Genomic DNA, 27,218 nt, shown 5'->3' with positions numbered 1-27,218 from the left:
GAAAAAAACCCTTTCTCTTCCAAGATAACTGCTGGTTGCAAGAGTCTCCCAGGTGTGTATCTCCTAAGACACCAATGTTAAGGTCTCACCACATCTGCAGGGTGACTGTGTCCTTGTGGTAGTTAACACAGACTGGCTAAGAGAGTCAGTGGAGCTTGGAGAGCCTTTCCCTGTGTCAAAGGTGACTGCTTTAGGATGAGCTGAATGCCTCTTTGGGCTCTGTTAATTAACTAGAACTCCACTGATGGGAACACAAACATCTAGAACACGCATACACCACTAAACGTAGGTATCTTAATCCATGAACCAAATCCCACCTCCATCTCTCCATCCTTTCTTAGTGTTGATTCTCCTTCCATCTACTTTTTATTTTCCTTGTATTTCTTCATTTCCCTAACCCTCTTTTACTATTCAGCCCTTCTTGGGCTTGCATAGTACTGCCAAGGGCCAGGGACACTGCCTATCTGAAGGATGCTATTCCTTATGAAACTGTTGCACTGAATGAGCAATACACGAATGGGCTCATCCATGTCTCCTTCTTTCCTGTTCAGTGAATGCCACCCGCTTGTCCACAGTTATTTCTCTGCAGTGCCTGGTTAAAATATCCCTCCTGCGTGAAGAGTTGAGAAAAAGGAAGAGGACAAATCTTTAAAGAACTGGATTAACGATGTGAACACATTACTGACAAACTCAAAATACCTTCTAAACTCCTCAGAAGAGGCTTTGTCCTAGGATCCACTTTTGTTCCAAAGTAGACTAGGTATTTTCAACTGTTTTCCAAAAGAAAATAGAATCATGCACTAGCTCTCTCTGCCCATGTCTATCCGTCAGATTCCTTCCTAGCACTTTTTGAAGCCATTATTTTCTATAATCTTTGTGGCAGATGTAGAAATCTTGAAGGTGAAAATCAGAACATCTTTCCTCAAAACCAGTGAGCAGGCGCAGGAGGAACATGCAGTTCTTCAGCTGAGGGAAAAGCAGGTAAAATTCATTTTCTCACTCCTCCTAAGACCAGCTGGACAACCAGCCCACATGGACCACCAGGTCAACCAGCAAACCTAAGCACAGCAGAGACACAGGATGGAGGCTGTCATACTGTGCACGCAGGGGCTGGACACAGACCAGACACAACACAAACCAGGATTTATTCATTCTGCTGCTCAGAAAATGCTGGTTTATATGGAGGTGAGCTTTGAAGCAGCGTGATCGTATTTGTTACCATAGTGCCTGGCAAAACCTCATTATGCACCACATTATGCAGAGAGAAGTGGGAAAAAAGAAAAGAGACGGGCCGCTCCCTGAAAACCCTGTGATCTCTGTAGACAAGGCAGACACACGAGGTGGGGAAAAGGGAGAAAAAAGCCTCCGTGCTATCTATGGGCTGGCAGGGAATCCATTTCTGCTCTCCCATGGGCTGGCCACCGAAATGCTAAAGCAAGAGATCATGCAATAGAGCTGGGCTGTTAATGCAACAGCCACACTCATCTGACTTAAAAATGAGCGTGAATTCTTCTGCTCTTCTCCATCCTTGCTTTGCTGGTCTTAACGCAGATGTAACAATTCTGCTGGTACTCAGCTCCACTATACTTGGCCGCAGGACCCTTGACTACCCTGCATCTCCCAGGATAAGTCTGGCTTTGCAGGCAAAGGACAAACCAATAGCTGTTCTTAGGGGGGTGCATGCTGACGCACTACGTCCACCAGCTCTGAAATAGCTCAGCCAAGATTTTCTCTGGAAGTGGAGGATAGAGGACTATTGAACTTGAAATATTTTACCGTCTTGACAAAGTTGTAAATACCAGGCATGTCCCATGAATTCAGCACGTATCTAGAAGTAACAGGTTGTGCTGAGAGGCTGTAGATGCCCAATCCCTGGAAATATTCAAGGTCAGGCTCTGAGAAACCTAATCTAGTTGAAGATGTCCCTGCCCATGGCAGGGGGGTTGGGCTAGGTGACCTTTAAAAGTCCCTTCCAACCCAAACTACCTATGATTCTATTCTACATCCTTTCCAGGCAAACGGGCATGATTTTACACCACGAGCATTACACTAGGGCTGATCCCTTCAAGCATGTGAGAAAGCACGGGCCATGTTGGTATGGAGTCCTGCCACACCTGGGATGGACCAGGTTCTCCCTGCTGTGACCATGCTCAAGTGCCCAGCGTGCCAAATTCTGCATATCTGCTATCCAGAGCTTGCAGAGGCAGTGGAAGGAGGAGAGAAACTCAGAACATTTACTACAGCTACGCCTAGTGCATCAAGCTGATTTCAAGTGACTATTTTTGATCTTCAGGCAACACATAAACTGTAAAAAAAGTGTTGCTAGAATAAACACAGACTATTCTGTGCTGGTTGCGTCAGTGCCCAGAAATTCAACTTACCATGATTAATTGGCACAAAGTACATATTCCTAAATCTCTCCATCTCCACCACAGACGAGTGAGGGAAAACAACCGGTTGGGAACTGCTCTTGGAATACGCCAGCTCCTGAACCCAGCCCAACAATCACTTGGAAAAGTACTAATTACCCTGGAACAAAAATCTAGGCAGGAGCGTGCTAGCAACTTCACAGCCTGGATCACCACGTTTGAGTGCCAGGCACATTGAATTTACTAATACAAAACATGAACCAGGAGGCAGGTGCCCTGCTTGGGGTCTGCATCTCTTGGTTATAGGGATGAGAGGGATGTCTTGGGAAGGTGACCTAAATCCCCCTTCCAGGTCCGATGACTCTCCATCAAATGTCTGCCTGATAGGGTCCTAGGTCACCGTGAGCTCATGTTGCCCAAACAGTCCATGGCACAGCTACACCCCCTTAGTTGCACTGGGCTATCTGGAACTGGCCTGATGCTCCAGCATATTTACATCATTGAGAGATGCTGCTTTATAAATGTATATATTCCTTACACGCAGCAAAGAAGCGTAAGGAAAAGCAGCAGCTATAAGAGTTGATTTTTTTTTTTTTTTGGTATTCTGGGAATAGTAAAAATAACTGTTCTCTAAGACACCGTATCGGTTGCTCCTGTAACACTAAAACTAACCCTGGTTTGGAGAAAGCCCCTGCAGTTCTGAGACCTCCCCCATCACTCTTTAACATCCCAAGGCCAATTTGCGGGGAAGGTGCCCAAAAGTTACAAATTCTGGCTGCAATCTGAAACGAGCCCTGAAAATGTTATTTTTCCCTGTTTTGAGAACGGGTCATAGCGGTGTCTGGACCACCACAGACTGCTCCACACAAAATTAGCTCGGAAAGTATTTCACGAGCGTGCTAGACCCCATCCTAATGAGTTCAGCCTCAAAAGTCACCTAAAACCTGAGCAAAAGCTTTTGCTCGTGCTGCAAGGATGAGTCACGAGCATGGACTAGCACCAGTATGGACATGCCCAACAGGCACAGCTTAGGCCAGCCCCGTAATTCTTTATCTAAGGGATTTTCATGGCTTTTAATTTTGCTGAGGAAGATTTTAAGAACTGCTATCTTGGCATGAAATGGAGGGGTTGAACTGAAATAGCAGCAATCTACACATCTCCTAATTTTCTGCCTAGCTCTGGTCCCAGACTTACAAAGAATAATTAGCATCCATCGGGAACTCAGTGCTGACCTGGAATGGAAATCGAAATGAAACTCAACAAAAAGGACTATATGAGGCATCAGATGACCTTTTGCAAGCCAAGTCCAACAGGAAAAATTCCTACTGAAGATAAAGGGAGTTTAGCCATCTACAGACCTGACGAGAACACAGAGCTGCATAGGATGAGGCAGACATCTTGTAAATTAATAGTAACAGATCTTGTTATGACAGCAGCCTGGGGAGGTGGTGGCCTGATCTGTAGCTATTACAGCCAAGAGTTGCTCTCCATGTATACCAGTGGATACCACACTGCTCTTACATGGGGCTTCATCCACTCTGGTTATTCTGTTTTAATTGCATTTTCCCCTTGGCTGAGGATTGCTAAAGGTGGTTGCAGGTGAAGGTGACCTTAACACCTTCTTCCACCCCAGCCAGGGGCCGTGGGGTTGGTGTGAGCTCCAAGCTACGGCACGCAGCCATCTCTGGAGATGCCCACCAACACTCACGTAGGCATTGATTACCTTCATCTATTGATGCCAGCGCAAAGCCATGAGGGGGAAGAAGGGGGAGACAGGGCCAGGTTTAACCACTTCAAAGCTTCCACCTGCTTTGAAGGACTTTAAGGAGAAGTTACGTTTGTTTAGAATCAGCACAGGATGTTAAATGTCTTCCGCTGACAGCAATTTTACCAGCACTGAGCCAGCTCAATCCCCTCATCCTGATGTGCACATATGAAATAACGAATGGCCCAGAAAAGGGAGACCAGAAACTTCATGGTGGAATTGCACAGAAGTATCCCTGCTCAGAAGAGATATTTCTAGCTTAATCTGAAATACTATGGCTCAACCAAAACTGAAAAATATTCAGATTTTTCACCGGGAAAAACAATCCTTTATGAAATGTTGGGGCTGAAATGCTTCATTCATTCTAAATTTAAAGTTTAACTTTCCTTTTCGCTTTCTTTAATTCTTTTCCATCCCATTTTCTTCCTTATTCTACTCAGGACAATATGAAAGGACTATGAATGCCCTTATGAAATAAAAACATCAAACTGCTTCACAAGGAATATTTCAGAAGATCACATTTCTCCTTAATATTCCTCTAAACAAAAGAGCAATGAAAAAAATTTTGGCCAAATTAAGTAGCAAATTTGTCTGGGATTTTCAAATTATTTTGCTTTTCTGGGATAGAGCATAATTTGCTCCCAAATATTTTTCAGCTCCCTTTTCCCCCTTAATACAGGAAAAGAGATGTTCAATGAAATGAAACAGTGGGAAATCCAAAATCAATGATAACGGCTTGTCAAACTCTGGAATCCAGTGTCAAAGGAGGTCACTGAAGTCCAGCATTTAATGAGATTTAATTAAGTCATGGCTGTTTAGATGGTTATTGAGAATATTCAGAGGTATCAAAGGAAATTTCAGCAACACATCCTCGAGATCATCATTAACACCACTCTTCAGAATTTAGCTGTCCTCTACACATTATGGGCCGAAACAGGAGCTCTTCCACGCTGTAGGAACCTCCTCCAACCTCCCTCCAGCTGTCTGGTCCTGGCTGTGATCAGCCAGAAGATACTGGACCAGCTGGACTGCGAGCAAATTCCGCTCACAAAGGATTGCTCATATGAGCAACATGCACATGTTTTGATCCTAAAGTGCTTCTCTTTTCTAGCGTGAAAAGAAAAATTCAATTTGGAGTCAATATAAACAGGCTGTGCATCCTCCTGCAAACACAATTAATTTTAAAGATAAGCCTGATCAATGGCTGCTGTTCTGCAAGAGCCAAAACATGACTCCTAACACATTTTCAACAATAAAGGAACACAGTCCCATGCTCAGGTCCCTCGTGCAATAGTAAACAGTGAAACATGCTCTTGCTTCCCAGAGAAATAAGTCTAAACTCCTGGGCCCGGATGATTCCTTGCTACTTCTGACAGCCTGCCATATTACTGCCACACAAGATGTCCCCTGCACCCCAAGACAACTGTCTTCAACCATTTCATCCCATCTCTCACCCCAGCCCCCCTTGGTTACAAGGTCAAATCCAACACCTCTTATTCCAGTGGTCTTGCCAACGTACAAAATTTGCCACCGCAAGTGCAAGAGCTACGCCCTCATTGTCTGCTGCACCAAGTGCCCCGTCTCCAACTCCTACATGGATGCTTAAAGACAGCTTTATCCTCTAATGCCCCTGCTATTATCTTGTACACAATCATTTACTGTAAAGCTGCACTGAGACCGTGAATGGTATAATGAAGTTCCTGGTGCCCAAGACTATTTTTTCCCAGATGTTAATAATCAACCTCTAAGACATTCACACACGTGCACATATATATCTACGTACACAGAGCAAGTCAGTTTGGACAGGCCAACATCTAATTGTGTACAAAGACTAAAACAATGTGATGTATTAATGTGTGAATCTGAAACTTGGACAATGCACAATGGAGTAAGTATGAGCAGGATGGGGAGGGGCCAGTATCTGTGGACATCCCTGCTTAGGGCCCATCAAGCACTGGCATAGAAGAGGAGGAAAGTGCTGAGCCTTCAACAAGGTGACTTCAGCACTGGCTGAAGCAAGCCATGAGCAAGATATGATTAATGGACTAAAAAGGATGAAGTCAAGTCATCTGGCAGAGCAGAACCATGCTGTGATCCATTTATAAAAGTTGCTCGAGTCAGCAGCCCACAAATCATGCATTGCCTGAGGGCCATGGAGCATGGCCTTCCGAGGAGGCAGAATTATTGCACATGCTGTCACGTTAAAACGTCACAAATACATGACTGAAGGTGATGGCGAACACTGCAGAGGGGCAAGGAGCTGAGAGAGCAACACAGCTGTGGGAGAGTAACCCCAAGAGTAACAGCCCCGTCACCGCTCAGCACAGAGAAACAGGGGAGTTGAGGACCATCCATGAGGAATAGTCAGCCACTGGGATATTGAGTAGTGTGGAGAGGTCTATGTGTGATAGTAAAGGGTGAGATAAATCCCTACACTCAGGTTTAGTGCCACATCTGGCCACCTTTGACACGCAAAGCCCACTTTGTGGACCTCAGGGTAAATACCATCACCCCCACGATCATCTCCTTCCTTCCTTCCACTGCTGCCTTCACCTTAGCTCCACTCTTCCTGCAGTGTTCACCCGAGTCCCTGTGCTCATGTCCCCAGCGTTCACTCGAGTCCCCATGGGGGAGGCACAATCTGAGCCAGATAAAGGATATCCATCAGCATCTGCTACAGCCCAGCAGCCCAAGGCCCTCCCTACCTCCTGGTGGCTAAATACCCACCAAAGGGAAAAGTGTGGACTCTGGGGAAGATACCACCAGGAGATCCCACTGCAGAAACACCAGAAACCAGGGAAAAGGTCCGTGTGGAGATCTGAAGAGAGGTTAAACCCCCCAATGGCAGTGAGACCACAGGAACAGTTCTGGTGCGAATGACAACCCCATGGAGATTTGCCAGTTTATACCTCTCTGAATTTCCCTTGGCGTTACAAGATACGGGGCCCTGCTGATGAAGGGACATGTGTTGGCCATTCCACACAGAAGCTGCTGCGCTATCTTCACAGAATCGTCTAGGTTGGAAAAGACCTTGAAGACCATCCAGTCCAACCATTGACCTAATCTTCATACAAGCTCAAGCCTGTAAAGTTGGTGCATTCAGTGTCGGTGTCACCAATGAGGACAGACAGTGCAGCCTGACAGGAAAGCTCCCGGGGTGAGCACAGCCTGACACTTCTGAGCACGCTTAACAGAAACAACCCAACGTGAACATAAATGTCATGTTCACCCCCGGAAAATGGGCCAGGCCCAGGTCAAAGCTCTACTAACATGTCACTTAATGGTCTGTGTGTCTGTTCTCCAATTGGTTGGAGCAAGAACAGTGTCTCATCCCCCTTGTCCTCCAAATGGACTAAAATTTGCCACAAGGTTAAACAAAAACGAAGCAGCTCATGGCATGGATGCTTTGACACAAACCCATCCTGATCAACAGGGTGCTGTAGCAAGATCAGGATTGGGAAAAGTGTTGCCACAGGCATATCTGGATGGGCTGCAGAAACCTAAACAGGGTGAGGAGAGCCAAAGTGCTCTTGTGAGAGTTTGCTGAGCCAAAGAGCATCATGTATCCGCCTCCCCTGCACGACAACACACACAACTGCATGGCTGCATCAAGGTCTGGACACAGGAATTAACTAGGCTCATCCATGAAGGCTCCAGAGGGAAAAAACCCTTGAGAAGAAACCTTCATATTATGAAGAGTGGAAGAGCTTGCAAAGAAAACACAGGATTGTCAATTCTGCTCTTCTTTCTTCAAGCGCAAAGATTTTTTGTCAGTGCTATTTATGCGGAGTGCAGTGAACTCATTCAAATATCCGATGGGATACAGAGAGGCCGGCAGCTCCCAGTTCAGCAAAACACTTCAGCACATGCACAACGGCTCCTTACATGCAAATATGGGCATAAATGACTTCTTGAATCAGAGTTTGGTGGTCCGCACTGCAAAAGCTATACGTGAGTCCATGATGTGACTTGTAAGAGCCTGCTGCAGCAAGATGCGCTAAGGACGGGTAGGGAAAATGAAGCTTTTCCAGGTCAAACGAGCAACTGCATTTCCCAAACTCATAGTACGATCAGACCACCCCAGAGATCCAGCAAGCAGGATGGGGAGAGAATCCAAAGGCATTATCCTTCAGTAACGACAGGCCAGATGGTTACAGAACTGAAGAGCTGCTGCCCAAGGAGATGAAGGACAGTGCAGCTCACTGACCAGCACCGCTGACAACAGCTCTGACCCAAACTGCTCCATTCACACTGCCGGGGGTTTTCATGAAAACCATTTACCCTCGTAGTGCTGGGAAGGGACTGCTGGGGAAACCCTCCTGCCTTGAATTTCCTGGAAGCTCTGGTGTGAAGTCGCTTGAGCTCATCACCAGCTCTTGTTCCCTAGATCCTGGCACGTCTCCAACCTGGGGATGCTTTAGTGATACTGCAGTTCAGCTGCATAGGAACCGCAAGGTTTGCCCTTGAGGCAAAAGATGGAGGTGGGTGGTGCTGGGGATGACAGGTAGGATTTGGCCTGAATTTGTTCAATTACCATCCAAATCATTGATGCAGAAGGATGGGTCTCTCCCAAGGAAGGTCAGGACATAGATGTCTGACATGAAATAGCTCTTCTGTCACAGCAATGTTATTCGACTAGCTGTGGTTTTTGCTCCCTTCATGGAATCATTACTTCCCTTCTTTCTGTGTTTCTAATGCAGCTCAAAATTAGCGTTGCTCTTTGATTTCATTTCTAGTCTGCATGATAGTGTAACTGCTCATCCTGGCACAGGAGTAGAAATCGATTCAGCAGTAAAGGGGGTAAAGGAGGAAGGTGGCGAAACTTAAATAGCAGCTATTGTTTCACCACTGCATTGATGACTTGGGGCATTATTATTTGCTCCTCACTGTAGCAGCTACTATGTGACTTTATCTGAATATCTTTCATATGCTGATTGCGCACCATCAATAATCATACACATGAAAAATGAAGCAACTAGTTAGCCACAGTCTTGAGTTTCAGTTAATATATGAAAGCGGTTCTGGTGTGGGCTTTAATAGAAGACCTAGACACCTGATTTCAAAAGGTTTACATCTCCAAGATGGCAACAAGGCAAATGCTAGGAAAAGGGAGATCACAGATCAGGATCCCCATCAACATTCACGGAGGAGGCATTGAGGAACAAGGACCCTGACCACTGAGTAGAAGAGCAGCAAACCAAGCCCCATGGCAAATTTCATGCCCAGAAGATGTGACATTCAAGTTTTTCCTTGCACTGAGCTGGAGCAGTAACATGGTGCTGGAAGTCCAATGCAAAGAAAATCTCAAATACCACATATTTCTTCTGTACATGCTGCCCGTGGCAGGTAAATACATGATCTAACCCTGCTGTCTCCTGTCGGCATCCCCCCTCCACCTTCAATGACCCTGCAGAGCTGACGGAGATACTGATGCACGGTCAGAGCCTCGACTGCTGCTCACACCAACGGATACGTCTCCTAGATGCCTACAGGCTAGAGAAGCCTGCAGCTCAGCTTAGAGGCCAAAATATAACCAGGATGGCCTCTTGTTTTCCGTTAGACCCCTGAAACCTAGGTGTTGTAACAACCAGGTATCTCCTAAGTGATTTTACGCTTCAACAGCTCAGAGCCTCCAAGCTAAAATACTGCCTGTGAAAGCAAAGCACACACATAAGCTTAGGCTCCAAAGACACCCAATTTTATCCTATTTCAGGCTACAAAGTAAAATATAGAAAATAACGTATAATCCAAATGTCTTATATAGACCCGCTTTGGCTGTATAACATCTTACTCTCAGAAAAGGAAAGAGATTTCAACCCCACGACACTTTACACATCATCCATCCACAAGACACGCCTGTGAGCCGCATCCCCACAGCACACAGGCTTGCGGATTCCCACTGATGGGTGCAGATAGTTTTGAATCCATCAGCTGGGGTACCAGATCTACCACGACGAATATTTCACAGCAAACGCTTCTGCAGCTCGACGAGCCGCATTTCTGCTGTGTCCCAAGCGTGTAACGCAAGCAGGTGAAGTCAGGCGTGGGGAGATGGGCTACAGACGACACGCGCAGTGTGACAATTACACAGCCTTGAATAATGCAATACAGAACATGGGTGGATGCAGATTAACCTACATTTGGTCCAATCACCTGACTCTGCCGTGCCTATGTGTGTACATATGTGAGCTCGTACTATTTCTTGACAAGATTTTTTTCTATATATAATGAATCTAAAGTACTTTTTTTAGCATAGAAAAGTGACAAGCCAGTTGCTGGCTTTGACAGAGAGGGCTGAATTCTGCTTTCCATTATATACCTTTCTGTGCAATGTACCCATTGAATATTTATTTATTTGAAATTAAGAGGTTGGAATTCTTTTTAACTGAAGAACCGTAACAGAGCTGGGTGTGAACTAAAGAGATGAAAGAACAGAGCTGAGGCTTGAGCAACAATCTTAAGGTGAAGGGTTAGTGCTCTAAGGGAAAGCAATGAAAGGCTGAGTCGGAGTTTCCCCCCCACACACCTTTATCCTAATTACTGCCTTATTTCAAGGGCTGCAAAATCCAGATGTAAATCTGATTTGTGCTGTGGATGGTAAGGTGCAGAGCTCCTGCTCCAGAGTTTGCACGACCTGTGTGGAATTATCGGAGAGGAAACACAGGGAAATTACACTCAAATTGCTCTGGGTGCTGTGGGGCTTTTAAAGGACCATGGAAACACTAAATTGGGCTGAGCGGACAGTTTAGCAGGGCGGTGTGGGAGAAATGGCAGGTAGAAAGGCTTTTCTGGGAAGAGGACAAAGCTTAACATGCCCATCTGTTGGTTTTGGTTTTGTTTTTTTTTCCTAGGAAACCATAAAACACACCACCACGGGGCTGCATGAGGAGCAGAATTAGGTCCATTAAAGTGCATCACTTTTAACAGTGGAATATTCAAGTCCATGCCATTTCCAGTTAACCCATCTTTCTTCAGAAGCTATCGCTGCCCGCAGGAGGCACAGAAGTATATTAGTTATAGGAAATGAGAAAATTAGTGTAGAAAACGCTCTGCATTTCCCCATCTCTACAAGCTTGGGAGACCATCAGCATCACTCGTGCATCAATAACGATGCAATAAGGAGAACTCACTGAGTCCAGCTCCCAAACAACTGGATTAGTACCATGATACTGAATCGGTAAATACTGGGACCATCAAAGCTGTCTCAGGGGAGTCTGGGAAAGAGACAGCACAAGGCATTGGAGCAGATGGTTTTATTGTGAAATCTCCTCCTAATTAGGTAAAACAAGGACCGATGAGAGTGAACGAAGCAATTACTGGTCACTGCTGGTACCATGCTGTCTGCATGAAAGCCATCATGAAATAAAAGGGGATAAGGAGCACTGTCAGAAAGCTTTATAGAGGAAATGGTGAGCAAGTAGATTCTGGAAGAAGGTTATTTTATAATTAATTGGCTGTTTCCAAGGGCTTCTGCAAGGAGCGGAAAGCCCTGAGAGTGAAGCACAGACAAAATGGGTTGTGTCTTTACATCAAAGGTGCTGGTGTTCAGAGGCCCCTCACTGTGCTTAATCAAAAGCATCGCTCTGAGCACACTGAAATGATGGGGGAAACACAGCGCTCACGCACGCGTGAGGATGGCCCTCTGCTCCCAAGGCTGGAGCTCTGCTCCGAAGGAGAGGGTATGAGGCTGAAAAGAGACCCAAAATCAGAGCGTTTGCAACCTAAAGGCACGGCACACAGCAATAAGCAGCATGCAAAGTGTAGGATTTATTCCCTTTGGAGGAGAGAGCGGAGTCGAGAGGTGGTTTTCTGTTTCCAGATGCAAAGAGCCTGAGTGTAACGTGCGCTGGGGAGCTAAAACCAAGAAAAGATGAAAGAAAATCCCAGGGTATGTGCACGGCTGTCTGTGCCAGCAAAGGGGATTTAGAAATGCTGTGTGCAGAAAACAAAGCCCAAAGAGCTGCACAGACTGGGACAAAACCCCAGAAACCTGGGAGACTTCGAGACTATTTCCATTTTCAGGAGCACCGTGCACTGACATGGCTTTGGAAGCCGATGGGATGTTACCAGAGGGGTCTGATGTCCTGGGGTCTTTTGGCACCTTCAGACCCAGCCTGGAGCATCCAGAGGAGACTGCAAATGTGCCACTTGCTTTGACAGTGCTGCATCGACGCTCACGTGTCTAGGGACACCTGGTCCAGAGGACAGGGCCACCGTAACAGAGCCGTAAATAGCCCTAAAAATATGTCTGGCTCATGGAAACTCATTTCCCAAGAATAATATTCTTAATGTAGGAGTGAATAAAAATATCCCTCCACTGCACACCCTCTGCAAGCATCTGCAATCACAGACCTACCCGCCAAAACCCAGCTGCCAGCGCACAGAAACATTCACTGCAATCCCTTTCCCAAAGAAAAAAAAAAAAAGCAGCTCCCAGGCGGTACATTTAGGAACTAAAAATGAAAAGTATCAGTTCTATAATGCCTCTGCAAAGAACTGGAAGGAGGATTTGCTATTACTAAGCACTTTTGTGCACGCAGCAAATGTTGACATCCTCTCTGAGCCGTTTGTATCCACTGGGTAAAATAACATGCGTTTGGAAATAAGATGATCTGCAAATACTTCTTCCTTTGGAGCTGTTCCAAGCTTAATCGAGAAATAAAACATGCTAGAGACAGGTATGTTAAGCAGGTACTTAACTGAGAGAGGAGATGAGAGAAGGCAGCACTGTTCTTGTCTCCCAGGCAGAGCACCCATGTTTTAAACACACTCCTAGATTGATATTTATTGCAACCGACAGTGCAGAAAGGCTCAGAAAAAGCACTCCTTCCCCTCCCATAAATAATTCACCCGTTGTAACAGTTCATAAAATGTTTATATTAAGTAATAATTAAATATTGCATTACCAAAAAAAAACACAACAAAACATTCCAGCCAGGAGAAAAAACAACCCGAAGGAGGGCGGGGAAAGTGATTGCCTTAAAGCTGTCACTTTGGGTTTTCTCTGCTGAAAGCAAAGCTAAAATAGTTTAAAAAGGTGATTCTTGGCTGCACTCGATGCTCCCTCTGCTCTGTCGGATCAAATCCTGCTCCTGCTCCTAATGATAGGGTTTTTTCCATCAATCTCTGTCATACCCATGCAGAGATGGCTCTTGTGTTCGTGCAAGCTTCACACGGTGGTTTGCAGCCAGGCAGGGCAGGATTAGTGGTCCTGTATCAATCCCTGCTGCTGAGTGATCACAGAACCACAGAATCAACTGGGTTGGAAAGGACCTTGAAGATCATCCAGTCCAACCAGTAACCCAGCACTGACCGTCCCCAACTCCCCCAGATCCCTCAGCGCTGGCTCAGCCCGACTCTTCAACCCCTCCAGGGATCCCGGGGACTCCCCCCTGCCCTGGGCAGCCCATTCCAATGCCCAACAGCCCCTTCTGCACAGAAATCCTTCCTCAGAGCCAGCCTGACCCTGCCCTGGGCAGCTTGAGGCCATTCCCTCGGGGCCTGGCGCTGGGGCCTTGGCTCCAGAGACTCATCCCCCCTCTCTGCCCCCTCCTGGCAGGGAGTTGCAGAGGGCCAGGAGGTCTCCCCTCAGCCTCCTCTGCTCCAGACTGAACCCCCCCAGTTCCCCCAGCCGCTCCCCAGCAGACCTGTGCTCCAGACCCTGCCCCAGCTCCGTTGCCCTTCTCTGGCCACGCTCGAGTCATTCAATGGCCTTTTTGGGGTGAGGGGCCCAAAACTGAACGCAGGAATCGAGGGGCGGCCTCCCCAGTGCCGAGCCCAGGGCTCAGATCCCTTCCCTGGCCCTGCTGGCCACGCCAGTGCTGATGATAATTTTGATTTCAAATCACCAGCTATGCACACGTGTTAGCAGGCTTCGAGCCCGCTAACAGGTTACTGGGTCTTGGTTGCAAAGACACACAAAGTCCAACATGGGGTAAGACTCCCAACAGTTGGACCCCAACATGGGATAAAGGACTGGGAGCATGGTGGGTAGGAGAGAGGGCAAGGGGGTAATGATTGAGGATCAGCAGAAGCCATCAAGATAATATGAATCAAATGTCATCATGCATACACCCAGGAACCTTTTATTAAAACTATAATTGCTTGATCCAACCTGTGCCCTGGAGAGCATAAAGAATAGCAAGCAGCACCAAGGTCACTGCAGACAGAAAATCGATGCAGGGAATGAATGATAATGACTTATTTTTCTCCTAGTTTCAAAGAGAGGGACTGTGGAGATATCATGCTGGCATCTCCAGAGATGCACAATATCCCTCAGTCTTGCTCCAGGAAAGCATTTAGTACATTTTTAACTTTCAGCATCCAAGTCTCGCTCCTCCTGACTGTGACTACAGCGGACCGTTGTATTTCATATATGCAAAGACAACGATCCGTTTCTCTGAGGTTCTCTGTTCTATACCCAAAACCGTTCAATCCTTTCGAGCTTTCTGCCATGACCGTGCCTTCTGCACTCCTGGTCTCTCTGATGGGTGTCCTCAGGACTTTCTCTGGTCCACAGCTGTGCTGAAGTACAAAGCCAAAACCTGAATAAAAGAGTCTACCTGAGGCTTTACTAATGTGGAAGAATGTCACGCCTTACCTGCCAAATTCCTCTACATAAATCTCAGCACAGTGCTTGCCCCAAAGGACTTTTTTTTTTTTTAATTTTTTGAGTGGTTTGGTTTTGTTTTTTTTTTTTTAATGAAATAACATTACTAATGTGTGATTTGTGATTCACTGCAGAAATGCTCCCGCACCAGCTGCTCCCATCTGCACCAGCACCTCTGATAATTCCTACCTCCATGTCATACCCTGCCTTCACCTCTCCTGAACTGCTTCTTATTTATTTCAGGCTCTTTCTCCAATATGTCAAGTTCTCTCTGAATTCCCATTCCGGCGTGCAAAATGATTCAGCCAAACACAAGTGAAGGACAAGACTACATGGATGAAACACTGCGCTGTACAGGCACTCAGATGGGATGGTCCTAATGCCCCTTTCCACCCTTAAAAACCTCCTCACTGCAGTAAGGTATCAGTTACAACTACAGGAGGAAAGTAGTGCTGTAAATTTAAATTGCCTGAGGGACATTTAAGGCAGGTTATGTCTTATACAGAAGGGATGAATTGGCTCATTCTCTCCACCGTGCTGTGAGCTTGAGTAAGCCTCAGCACTTAGCTGACCCGGCAATGCTGGGTCCATGCAATGCAGGAGCTAAATGAATAGTCTTGCTAGCTGAAACTGTGATGTTTATGCAGAAAAGAATCCATGCTCCAAGCTGAGTATGTAGTGTTTTGTTTTCTTTCCACTGACTCCATTGAGATTTGGATCAAGCTCTTGGGAGATGGGCCTAGAGCTCTGATGAGTCCTATCAAGGCTGATGCTTGAGATCAGTAACCCCTGATGTGATATAAAAGATCTGTCCAAAAATGAGTTTGTAGTCATCAGACAAGAAAAACCCGAGAGGTTAAAGGAGAACTCAAAAACTGGTGTGCCTTAGCCCATGCTCATCAGCAATCCTGGCCAGACCACCTGAATGTGGACATCTCAGCACCTGTGAGCATGGGGTGAGTGTAAAGGGATGAGATCTGTGAAAGAAAGGAGGGAAAGCAACTTATTTATATGTTTTGTAAATAAATATCTTCTCCTTCCATATGGACTTACACTGAATGTTATGTAGTAATTTCCTATGGTATCATATTTTGTGAGTATATCACAGAATCACAGAACCGTCTAGGTTGGAAAAGACCTTGAAGATCATCCAGTCCAACCATTAACCTCACACTGACACTTCCCAACTACACCAGATCCCTCAGTGCTATGTTGACTCTATTCTTAAACCCCTCCAGGGATGGGGACTCCACCACCTCCCTGGGCAGCACATTCCAACGCCCAACAGCCCCTTCTGCAAAGAAACGCTTCCTGATATCTAGTCTAAAACTTCCCTGGCACAACTTGAGGCCATTCCCTCTTGTCTTATCGCTTACTACTTGGTTAAAGAGGCTCATCCCCAGCTCTCTGACCCCTCCTGGCAGGGAGTTGCAGAGGGCCAGGAGGTCTCCCCTCAGCCTCCTCTTCTCCAGACTGAACCCCCCCAGTTCCCCCAGCCGCTCCCCAGCAGACCTGTGCTCCAGACCCTGACCCAGCTAGTTAATGATCGCCTGGACACGTTTCAAGCCACACGGCTGCAGCACAGCAGCTCTACTTTTGCCCCGTGGTGCAGTGAGGCATGTTCGTTTGTCCCTGCGGAAGCTTCGAACACATCTGCAACACCTCTGCAGCTTCCCAAGGGATGCCTCCACACCTGGCATCGGCAGATGGATGGAGTGTGCACAGCAATCAGGGCCACGGTGATTGCCCTCATTTCACCCTCTGTGTAACACACCCATGCAGCTTCCACACCAAGGGCATAGCCCCAAACCTGGACACGACCAGACTCTGGTCTTACACCGAGCAATATACATAGGGGCTGGAACATGGTGTCTGCTGAAATCCAGAACAGGGACTAGGTTAAATCAGTCAGTGTTGTTTGCAAGCATTTTGATAGATTAAAATAAAATACATCCTCTATCAGTGCTTATATCTCCCGCCGACAGCAGAGGAAAGAGGCTATGAAAGTGGCCTATACAGTATCACCTTCAGACGTCCTAGCCCCTTCCGTGCTGTAATAACAACACAAACACCTTTGTTTCCCCCTGTTTTGCATCATGTCAAAAGTCTCATGTGGAAGCACCATGTCCTCACTCCCTTCCAGTTTTACACATCATCCAGTTTGGCTTCCCATCCAATTTCCATTTCAAATATCGGTGTAACATGGTCAAAACCCTGGTTGCCAGATCCCAGCATTAGCTTTTGGGAGCATCCCTCCTCTCCAACAGAAGAAGACGACAATGTGTATGTCACCACCGAAAGACAACTAGACATGCTAAAGAGCCTCTGGAAGACCAAACATTGAGATAGGAAGGGCTGGACAGGCACACCTGGCTGCAACTCACAGCAATGGCACATTGAGTTTAAGGAAAAATTTTCCAGTTGTTCACTGCCAGCTTCACACATTGCACCGCCCTGCAAGACCCTTGGTCTATACTGAAGCTGAGGGCCTCCATAACCACTGAAATCCATGAGCTAGGCTTTGCAAAAGCTGACCAAAAGTGCTACCAAGACTTCAGACATGACTGAGGGACCAGCAGGAGCTCAACTAGAAAAACATCCTCTAAGCCAACACACGTGCTGGTGTTTTCTGAGGGTTTCCAGCTCTCAGAGCAGCCAGTGGGAGACAGATCACAACTGGCCAGAAAAGAGAAACCTCTTTTTCCACCATGGACAAGGATCAGTATGTTAGTTAGCAGGCCCAGAACAAGCAAGAAGGGGAATCATGGCAAATGGGACTGAGGAGAACCTTAAAAACTATCCAATTCAGCCCATGCTCTGGGGCAGGATCAAGCAATGGACCTTTGCATCTCTCCTGAAGGTCGGCTGGCTTTCTGGAGATGCTAGAGCCAGTTGATGGCTGAAATAACCTGTTCTACGTCACCCCAGAAATCAGACCGGCAGAATGCAGCAGACCCTTCCAGCCTCGTGGGCTATCCAGAGCTGCAGAAGCCTTTCCACAAGACAGAAGAAAATCACCTTTCCCTTTATAGCATCCTGCACCAAGCTTCGTTCCAATGCCACAGCGCTGCCAGAGGCTTTTACCCCACCGATAGAGGAAAAAGCACCACAATTTTCAACAACAGCATCTCCCTGGGCTTTCTGCACAGACGATGCTGTCGAAACTCGTCCCAGCTCCCGGGAGGGAACACGTGGTTTTCCTTGTGTCCTCCCTCCACCAGGCTGCTTGCCAACACATCCCTCCCCGGGAATCCTCCGTGAGAGTTGCCATAGCTACTGGCTGACACCACGACAAGCTTGACAAGCTCGGCTGAGAGCTGAGAGCGGTGCCTTCATCCCCTGGATGCTCTGGGTACCTGGCAAGGAGGCTGTCACCCAGCTGTGGCGCGTCCACCCCATACAAACCCAACCCAGGGCTTTCCATACCTTCACAGGACCTCGCACTTGCAACCTCAGATCTTTCCCTTCTTCCCCCACCTCAGACCTTCCGCACACCCATTCTATATCTAAATAACGAGAGTACAAAGCATGGTCAAAGTCCTGATCTGCAACCCAGCATGCTGGCCTCCACAAATCCAGCAAAGTGGAAAAATCAGACCTTTGCAGCTAATTCCACCCTTAGTTTTGGGAACTTCAGTGATAGTTTGCTCTGTTGCACTGGCAGTGACACGTGGCTCTGGCTGCAGAAGAGTTTGCAAGATGCTGAGCGTTCTTTCAACCTCCTGCTGGGGCTTGGGAGCTCCACAGTCAAAATAGATGTGAGAAAAGAAAGAGATTCCCCCTTCGCAGTGAAATGGCACCCTGAGGGCACCTGCAGCTCCCCCTTGAAGGTCTCAAGCCATAAACCAACCATCAGCCCCACTGCTGCCCAAATCTGGGAATGTCACCAGTCAGGGTTCACGTCCCTGCCTGTGTTTCCAGCCCATCAGAGCGTGATGCAGTGATTTCTTTCAGGGAAATCTGCCTGCCTGAGAGCAGATGCACAGCCTCCTTCAAGGTGAAAGGCAAAGTGAAATGTGGGAGGAAGCCTGAAGCTCAGCAGTCAGGGCTGATCCTGAAGAATTTCCTCCCCCTGCACCTGGATAACCTCTCCTCTTGCCATTTACCTCGCATCCAGACACAAAATTGAGATTTTTTTACTGCAACCCACTGGCCCGGCCAGCTCCAACCTTCCCAAAGCCAAGTTTTTAGCTGGTCTAATTGGATTTCTGGAAAACCCAAACTGTCCAGCTCTCCAAAACATGTGTGCTTTCTAAGATGTCTGCTTATCCTTGCTTTGGAAGAAATAGATTGGATTCCCCTTTCTTTGGGAGATGAACTCTCTGCCCATCTTCCCCTCCACCTGTGTGGCCACAACACTTTCTCTAGCGGATTTAATGGGAAGGAATCAGGAGAAAAAAGAGAAAGTGGAAGAAAACATTAACTAATTCACCTAATAATTAATTGCACTTAAGCATCATTTAACTGACAGCTAGCCCTAACACACGGGAGTCGCACAAGAAGCATATTGCTCATACCTTGTGCAAGAAAAGTGACTGGGCTGAGCATGGGGAAGAAAATCTGAGACGTCAGCTCCAAGGTACGAGCTTTTAATCCTGCAAGACGACAGAGTTCTGAGGGAACCGGGGGGTTTAGTCTGGAGCAGAGGAGGCTGAGGGGAGACCTCCTGGCCCTCTGCAACTCCCTGCCAGGAGGGGGCAGAGAGGGGGGATGAGTCTCTGGAGCCAAGGCCCCAGCGCCAGGCCCCGAGGGAATGGCCTCAAGCTGCCCAGGGCAGGGTCAGGCTGGCTCTGAGGAAGGATTTCTGTGCAGAAGGGGCTGTTGGGCGTTGGAATGGGCTGCCCAGGGCAGGGGGGAGTCCCCGGGATCCCTGGAGGGGTTGAAGAGTCGGGCTGAGCCAGCGCTGAGGGATCTGGGGGAGTTGGGAACGGTCAGGGGGAGGTTCATGGTTGGGCTGGAGGAGCTCCAAGGTCTTTTCCAACCTCCATGATTCTGGGATTCTGTGACATGCTGGTCCTGCAGGGCTTTGGGGACAGAAGGACAGCTGAGCTAGGCTTTGGGCTCAGTCAAGACCCCTGTGCCAACCCCAGCACTGCTGGGAATAGCCCTATTGATTTATACGAGCAGAACAACCTTGCTATTTCCAGTTAATAAATAGCTCCACTCCAGAAGGCCACTGTTTTCTTTAAACACCCTCATTTTTATTCCCCTATTGAGCTGGATAAGCAACAAAGCACCTGCAGAGCCCCACGTACCTTTAACCCTTTCAAAGAGCCAGAAAAGAAAAGCAGCAGCCAAGCAACATTAGCAGGGCACCAGCGACCTTGCAAAGTATTTCAGCGAGAAATCTCTGGCCACTTTCCAAGACGGCACCTGCACGGTTGGGCGGATAAACACCGTGCAAGAGCTAATTGACATGGGGAGGATGTTGCCATGCAGAATAAATCCGACTGCATTCAGCCAGAGTCCTACAAACGGATGCAGAGCTGTCAGCAGCCAGTCCGTGGCTCACAACAGCCTGGATTTCCTTGCCCGTACAGTGGAGACAGAGTAACCAATGCCAAAATGGTTCATTTATGGCTCCGTTTTGGTATTTCTAGAGTTAAAACCAGATGACTGTAAAGCCTGGTGTTAAGCAACCACACACCAGCCAAACAGCAAGGCTTTACAAATCTGCTGGCAGCAAGGACAAGTTGGGAGATGCTCCGATAATAAAATGATAAATAAAAATCCTCACCAGGGATATTATTTTGTGCTCCTAACTGCAGGCTGGAAGAGAGACCCTGGTGAGTCCCTGCAGATGGAGACAGATGGGGATGTGGGGTCCCTGGGCTGTACCCCAACGCCAGCCCACCCCTGCACGGGGCACGCTGCTCATCACCTGTTTGTTTTGCACCACACAGCACCATCCCCAGCCGCTCATCCCAGGCGGGCCGTGAAGCAGGCATATTTCCTTCCCTGCTCTACTGCACAGCTGTATAAAGTGCTTCCTGAAACAAGCTGCTCCCCTAGGACCACTGCTTAAATTCCCCTCTTCAAGGTGTCTTTTTGTGCAGCTGGCATCCTCACGGACATGGATCGTACCCTCACCCCCAGGAAATTCTGCTTGTGTTACAGGAGCTGCAGTGATTTTTACCATGGGAGCCAGCCCCCTTCTTTCCAGGCACGAGCAGCACATCGTTTCAGACAAACCCACCCATCAACCTGAGAATATCCCTCAAATGCATCCTCCTTTCCAAAACTGAATTACAGCTGCAACAAAAAATAATAACAAAAAAAAAAAAAAAAAAAAAAATCAGCCTCCCCACCTTCCCAGCACCAAAACACCCCGTTTTATAGTCTCAACAGCACAGCTCGCAGCCAGTTCCCCAAAGCAGCAGAATTCTCTCCGTACACACACCGTGTTTGCAGAGCACCACGGGGTCCCTTCAGGTGAAGGCACCGTTTGAGCAAAAGGAGTTATTAATAGAAAGCAAAATGTGCTCACTGCATAACACCTGCAATGTCGGACTTGGAGAGACAAGTTGGAGGTTAAAGCAGTAACTTGGTGAACCGTTTGGTTTGTGTGTGTGTGCGTGTGTATATAATACAAAAATATAAAGGTTGCCCACAATGTTGAGTTATATATCAAGAGAAATAAAACTTTCATCCTATAAAACCTTCCTAAAACTGCCTTCCCCCTCCTGCCTGGTGCTGCTGGCCAGGACAGCATCCACGCTCCTGCCCCGGCACAGCAAGGCTTAGCTGAAGATATCAGCATTAGTGCTGTGAATACATTCAGCTAAGAGCAAGGAAAAGCAAGATCGACGTGGGACAGAGTGCAGAAGTACTCAGAAAGTAAAGGCTTGTCCAGCTGGTAGGAGACAGCAAAAGCAAAGTTCAGGCTCTGAATGTCAGAGAAGACAAATTTACGACGGCTCTTTGATTTATTTGGCAAAGGAAAGACAGGGAAAGTCCTGGTGTCTAAATTATCTGATCCTGCTCCTCTTTATTTATTGTGTTAGAGCATAGCTGGAAGCTGCCAAAGGAAAGTGGGGTCTGCTCTACAGCACCTACTCCTGCATCCAGGAGAAGCTGGTGGTCTAAACAGACACGGCAGTGAGCAGAGGGGGAAAAGGAGAGATGTTTGACATGCCCTTTGATAAGATAACTGACTTAGCAGACAAAAGAAATGTGGAAATCTATCTGGTTGCCGTAAAACATTTGATACAGGGCCACGTGGGAAATTATTAATTAAGCCAGTGAACATCAGCACAACGAGAAACTGGGCAAGGGAAATGACCGTGATGAGCGCTGAAAGGCTGAGTTGCAGCCTGGAAGGAGGTTAGCAGTGTTTAACATTTTTAAGGTTGACTTTGGCACAAAAAAAATAGGGCAACACTGATGTGACCTCCTAACAACACATTGTAGGCAGCACCAATACGGAAGAAGATCAGGGTATCACAGATGAAGACAGGGATTGACCTTGACTGCTGTGTTCAGAATGGGATGAAAATTATTAGTACTAAGTTCTAGGCTTGGTACTAATCGCCATGATATTTTACTATGGGATGGGAGCTCCAAGGATGTAACTGCCTAAGAAGGAGAACAACACGGAGGTCCTGGTTACCACAGGTTATGCACCTGGTTACCATAGGTTACATACCTGGTTATGCACCTCGATTACTGTGTTTACTGTGTTCAGTTTTGGGCCCCTCACCCCAAAAAGGCCATTGAATGACTCGAGCGTGGCCAGAGAAGGACAACGGAGCTGGGGCAGGGTCTGGAGCACAGGTCTGCTGGGGAGCGGCTGGGGGAACTGGGGGGGTTCAGTCTGGAGCAGAGGAGGCTGAGGGGAGACCTCCTGGCCCTCTGCAACTCCCTGCCAGGAGGGGGCAGAGAGGGGGGATGAGTCTCTGGAGCCAAGGCCCCAGCGCCAGGCCCCGAGGGAATGGCCTCAAGCTGCCCAGGGCAGGGTCAGGCTGGCTCTGAGGAAGGATTTCTGTGCAGAAGGGGCTGTTGGGCGTTGGAATGGGCTGCCCAGGGCAGGGGGGAGTCCCCGGGATCCCTGGAGGGGTTGAAGAGTCGGGCTGAGCCAGTGCTGAGGGATCTGGAGGAGTTGGGAATGGTCAGTGTGAGGTTAATAGTTGGATTGGATGATCTTCAAGGTCTTTTCCAACCCAGATGATTCTGTGATTCTGTGATAGGGTGCAGGATTCATAATGTATCCATGATGCCCACAAACAGGACATGTGAGTCTCAGTAGAAATGGGGACCTCATCTCCAAAGGACATCTGTGTTTAAGAACCAGTCATTTCATCTAGGAAGAGTGAGAGAGAAATGGCTGCTACAGGGAGTAAAAAGGAAAAAAGCTTTGACTTGCTCACCACAGACCCAAACGACGTCGTACAGTACTTGGAGACACCGAGCAGAGACCTCCAGATAGGAGAAAAGCACTAAGTAACCCAGTGCTAACAAAACAGCAAACTATAGCCTGTCCATTGACTCAGACTGGAAATGAGATGATGGTTGCAAACCACCAGAGACTGAGGTCCTGCTACACCCTTCCAGCTGGCATCGTGCAAGTAAAAATTCCCTTGTTTTCTGAGACAGAGCCTCAGGGTGTTACTTGTAAAGACTAAACAACCAATTAAATAACTGGACTTACTGGTTCAGAGGGTCCCATCCAGTCCCATGTGCCTAAAAGTCCCTGCTGAGGTGACACAGCTGAGCAGGAGCAGAGGACATTGAGGAGCTCAAGTACCTTGACTCCATCACCTGAATGCCACCTCTGTCTCTTCCTTCTGCTCAACCTCGTCCTACAGCACACACAGCCCAGGCCCAGCCTGCACACAGCCAAAGCTGCAAAATCCGGTACCACCTACACTGCTGAGCCGCTCCCAGTTGGCTTTTGGAGCTGGATCTTAATAAGAGTGCAGGAAATACGTTGGCAAATACTCCAACTTGGAGATAACACCAAGTATCTCCAACTTGGAGACAGTACCAAGACCCTTTCTCAGTGGGTAGACTATATCCAGAGGAGATCAAGATGCAGAGCGTGGCAGGAGAGCTGCCTGTCTGCAACACCCATCTCCATCCTCTTCGTGTCTTAGTAAATACAAGAGTTCCCTCTACTCATGGGTATTACACACGCTCATATCAGCAGAGGTCGTGTCTCCTCCTGCTGCTAAAGGTGCGTGTCGAGTAACTGCTGAGCCAGAGCTCAGCCTTAGCCAGAGCTGCTGAACACCCCTTTGAACAGCCTTTTCTGGATGGAAGAAAACATCCCGCCCCTTTCCTCATAGCTGCGAGCAAAATTGGATCCATTTGCCCACATGGGTTACTTCAATGACACTGTCATCCAAACGGGGAGTTCGTAGCTGAAATGACACTGGGAAATTAAATCTGCCCAGGAATGTTCTCTGGGGCTGAAGCCTGGGATAGCCCACACTCACACTATTAAACCCCTTTAATCCCCAAAACAAGGTGGTTGCACTCAATCTTGCTTGTCGGGATCCATTCTTGGCTCATACCCACGCCCAAACCCAGCCTGGGAAGCAGGCTGAGGACTGTTTCAACAACTGAAGAGTGTAAATGATCATGTCCCCATGCCTGGGAACATGTCCTGGAACTGTTTCATTTATTAATACAAGCCCAGCCTATGGATCGGATCCGAAATTTCAGAAGGCAATGGAAAATTTCCCACCAAGTTTGGCAGATCTGACAGTATGAGCAGTGTTACCGGGCGTCTCACCAAGTGGGGCATGTCCTCCACTGGAGATTTTTAAGGATAGGGTAGATAAAATCAACCTGGTGGAGTCTAGATATATCATCCCCTTCCCCAGAAACGGGATGCGGACCAGACGATCTCAGGAGACCCTTCCAGCCCTACATTTCCACAACTAGAACGACGGACCATGAATTCCCTGCCCTGCTGTAGCTTGCTCCAGCCCTCCTGCGTGGACACCCCTCCCTAAATTATCTCCTCTGTATCTCAGAAAAACACACAGCAGGTCTCCAGCACTGACTCATTCATCTCTATAGCTACTACAAACTCTCATTTGCTCCACATCTTTTAGTACCTCCAGGGCTCGAGATGAATGACAGAACATTAGCAACAGGCAATTCATTAATACTAGAGGCAGTCCAAAATTTTCCATTGAAGCCTTTCTTGTTTTGTTTCCTCTGACAGGGAAGGAAATTGGTGGGGGAAAAAAAAAAAAAAAAATTGCTTTGCTAAAGAAAAGATCTCTTTTCGGATGAAACCTAGGTTTATGCAATATTACTTCTTTGGGGAAAACTCACCTTAGCACTCATTTTGCCACTGCAAAAAGGGTGAAATTTCCCCTTTCCCTTTTATATTTTTTTCCTTCAGGGAATAAAGGTAACAAAAAGAGAAGAATGCAAGACAAAGAATGAATAAACTCACCCAGGAAACACCTAATTCTACCATTTTTCCATCATTTTCAAACAAAACCGGAAAACATTCATTCATTCTTTCATTTTTGTCAAATGTGCTTCTAATTATTCCACTTCCACGGCCAAACACCACTGTCTGCACCTTGTATCACCTACTCCCTCTGCTCCCAGACCCCCAGGGTCAACACCAGCCCCCTCCATCCTTTGGTGCAGCGGGGAGAAGAGCTCTGCCCATGCCATCCAGGAGTTCAGGAGGCACAGTCCCTCCAGGATTGTCACCAGGGCCACCTCTGCGCCCGATACAGAGAAAACCCCCAATGACATCACCAGATCCTTCATGGGACACCAGATAATTGAACAAGAAAAGGCTCTGTCCAGCAGCAACAGCTTTCCATGAAGCTGCAAAGCCCCCAGGCTGGGTCCCGACTCCTGTCTAGGCACATAAACTCACTGAAGGATGCCCTGGTCCTTACTTGGTCCCTCAGGGTCCAGAGGCCACCACAAGAAGCAGGACTGAAGAGAAGAAAGGGGTGAAGGGAGATGCAACCTGCCCCTGTAGCGCTGCTTGGGTAGCACATGCTTTGGGGAGGGAAACTGAGGCAACAAGCACCTCAGTGCTGGAAACCTCCATCGCACCCGGTCACAGCGCTGGCTTCCAGCACCTTGACCCCAGCAGAAGAGCAAACAGGAGGATGATGCCCCAGAGCTGCACCCTGAGCCTGCACAGACACACCGTGGGGGCTCAGGTAGGTCACACAGCACCTCTGCCTCAAGTTTCCCCACAGCCAAAGAGGAGCAGTCACAGGGCACTAACTGGCAAGCAGGTGCCATCATGTAGGACCCGATCAGCTTCAAACCTCCTTGCTGTCAGCAGCTTCAAACCAGATCTCGCCATGGAAGTCACTTCACTTTTGGAAACCATTAGAAATGAAGATGTCTTCCCACTGTTTCCCCTGGTTGGCCAGGGGAATTTATTTGGGCGTTAGTACATAAATAAATCCTGTAGATAAATAAATATTTAATAAATGTATATAAATAAAAAGATGAGTAATGTAAAGGCAAATAATATGAAGATGAATAATATAAATAATATAAATAAATCCTATTTATTCTGTAGGATCTCTGGGCACAGGGAGTCTCTTGCAGTCATGCACAGCCCTGCCCTAACTGCTCTGGTCTCGCTGAGGGCTTCTGGGTTAGAACGTTAATATAAACAAATCATCTCACAGAATGGTTTGGGTTGGAAGGGACCTTAAAGATCATCCAGTGCCAACCCCCTGCCCCGGGCAGGGCCACCTTCCACCAGCCCAGGTTGCCCAAAGCCCCGTCCAACCTGGCCTTGAACCCTTCCAGGGAGGGGGCAGCCACAGCTTCTCTGGGCAGCCTGTGCCAGGGCCTCACCCCCCTCACAGGGAACAATTTCTGCCTCAGATCTCATCTAAATCAGCCCTCTGACAGTTTAGAACCGTTACCCTTCATCCTACCACCATGGCCATCACTGCCAGGCATCACCTCTGCTCTGTAGCTCTGGGCAGACCTGGAAGGAGGCCACAGGTACATGGTCTCTGCAATATTAATTCGTTTTGGCATAAAGAGGTTATACCGAGAGAAAAGGGAATTCCTCCCTTCAGCACGGGCTTCCCTGATGACCTTGGGCGAGTTGTTTATCCCATGCTCTGTTCCGTCACCTGGAAATAACACTCAGGGGAACAGAGCGAGTTTAAAAAGGATTACGGGTGTGCTCTTCGGTGTCACCAAGGAATTGTTCCCCAAGCCTTGGAGCATCACATTACGCTGATGTGCAGTGGTGGCAGAGGGCTGTAAGGGAATCTCCCCCTGTCCTCTGCTGTCAACGAGCCTTCATCCATGCACAAGCCCAGCAGAGGCCATGGAGGACAAGCCCTACGTGAGCCATCCTTGCTCCTCTCTAGCAAAAGGTCACTAGAAGATAATTTTGGCTGCTGGGTGGCCCAAAAGTTTTGCCCAAATAGGCTGTGGAGTCTCCATCCTTGGAGATGTTCGAAACCCACCCAGTAGGGCCTCCTGTGAGCAGCGAGGTTCTTGACAGCAATGAGGA

General features: G+C 47.8%; 1 protein-coding gene across 2 annotated transcripts in view; it reads right to left on the bottom strand.

Moving 5' to 3' along the window:
* Positions 1-27,218, bottom strand: part of MAP6 (microtubule associated protein 6) — a 46,311-nt gene that overhangs the window by 16,204 nt on the left and 2,889 nt on the right. The window lies entirely within an intron of this gene.

The sequence above is a fragment of the Athene noctua genome, chromosome 1 (genome assembly GCF_965140245.1).
Source record: "Athene noctua chromosome 1, bAthNoc1.hap1.1, whole genome shotgun sequence".
Taxonomy (NCBI): Eukaryota; Metazoa; Chordata; class Aves; order Strigiformes; family Strigidae; genus Athene; species Athene noctua.
The sequence above is the reverse complement of the archived record's forward strand: the minus strand, read 5'-3'. Positions and strand labels throughout refer to the sequence as shown.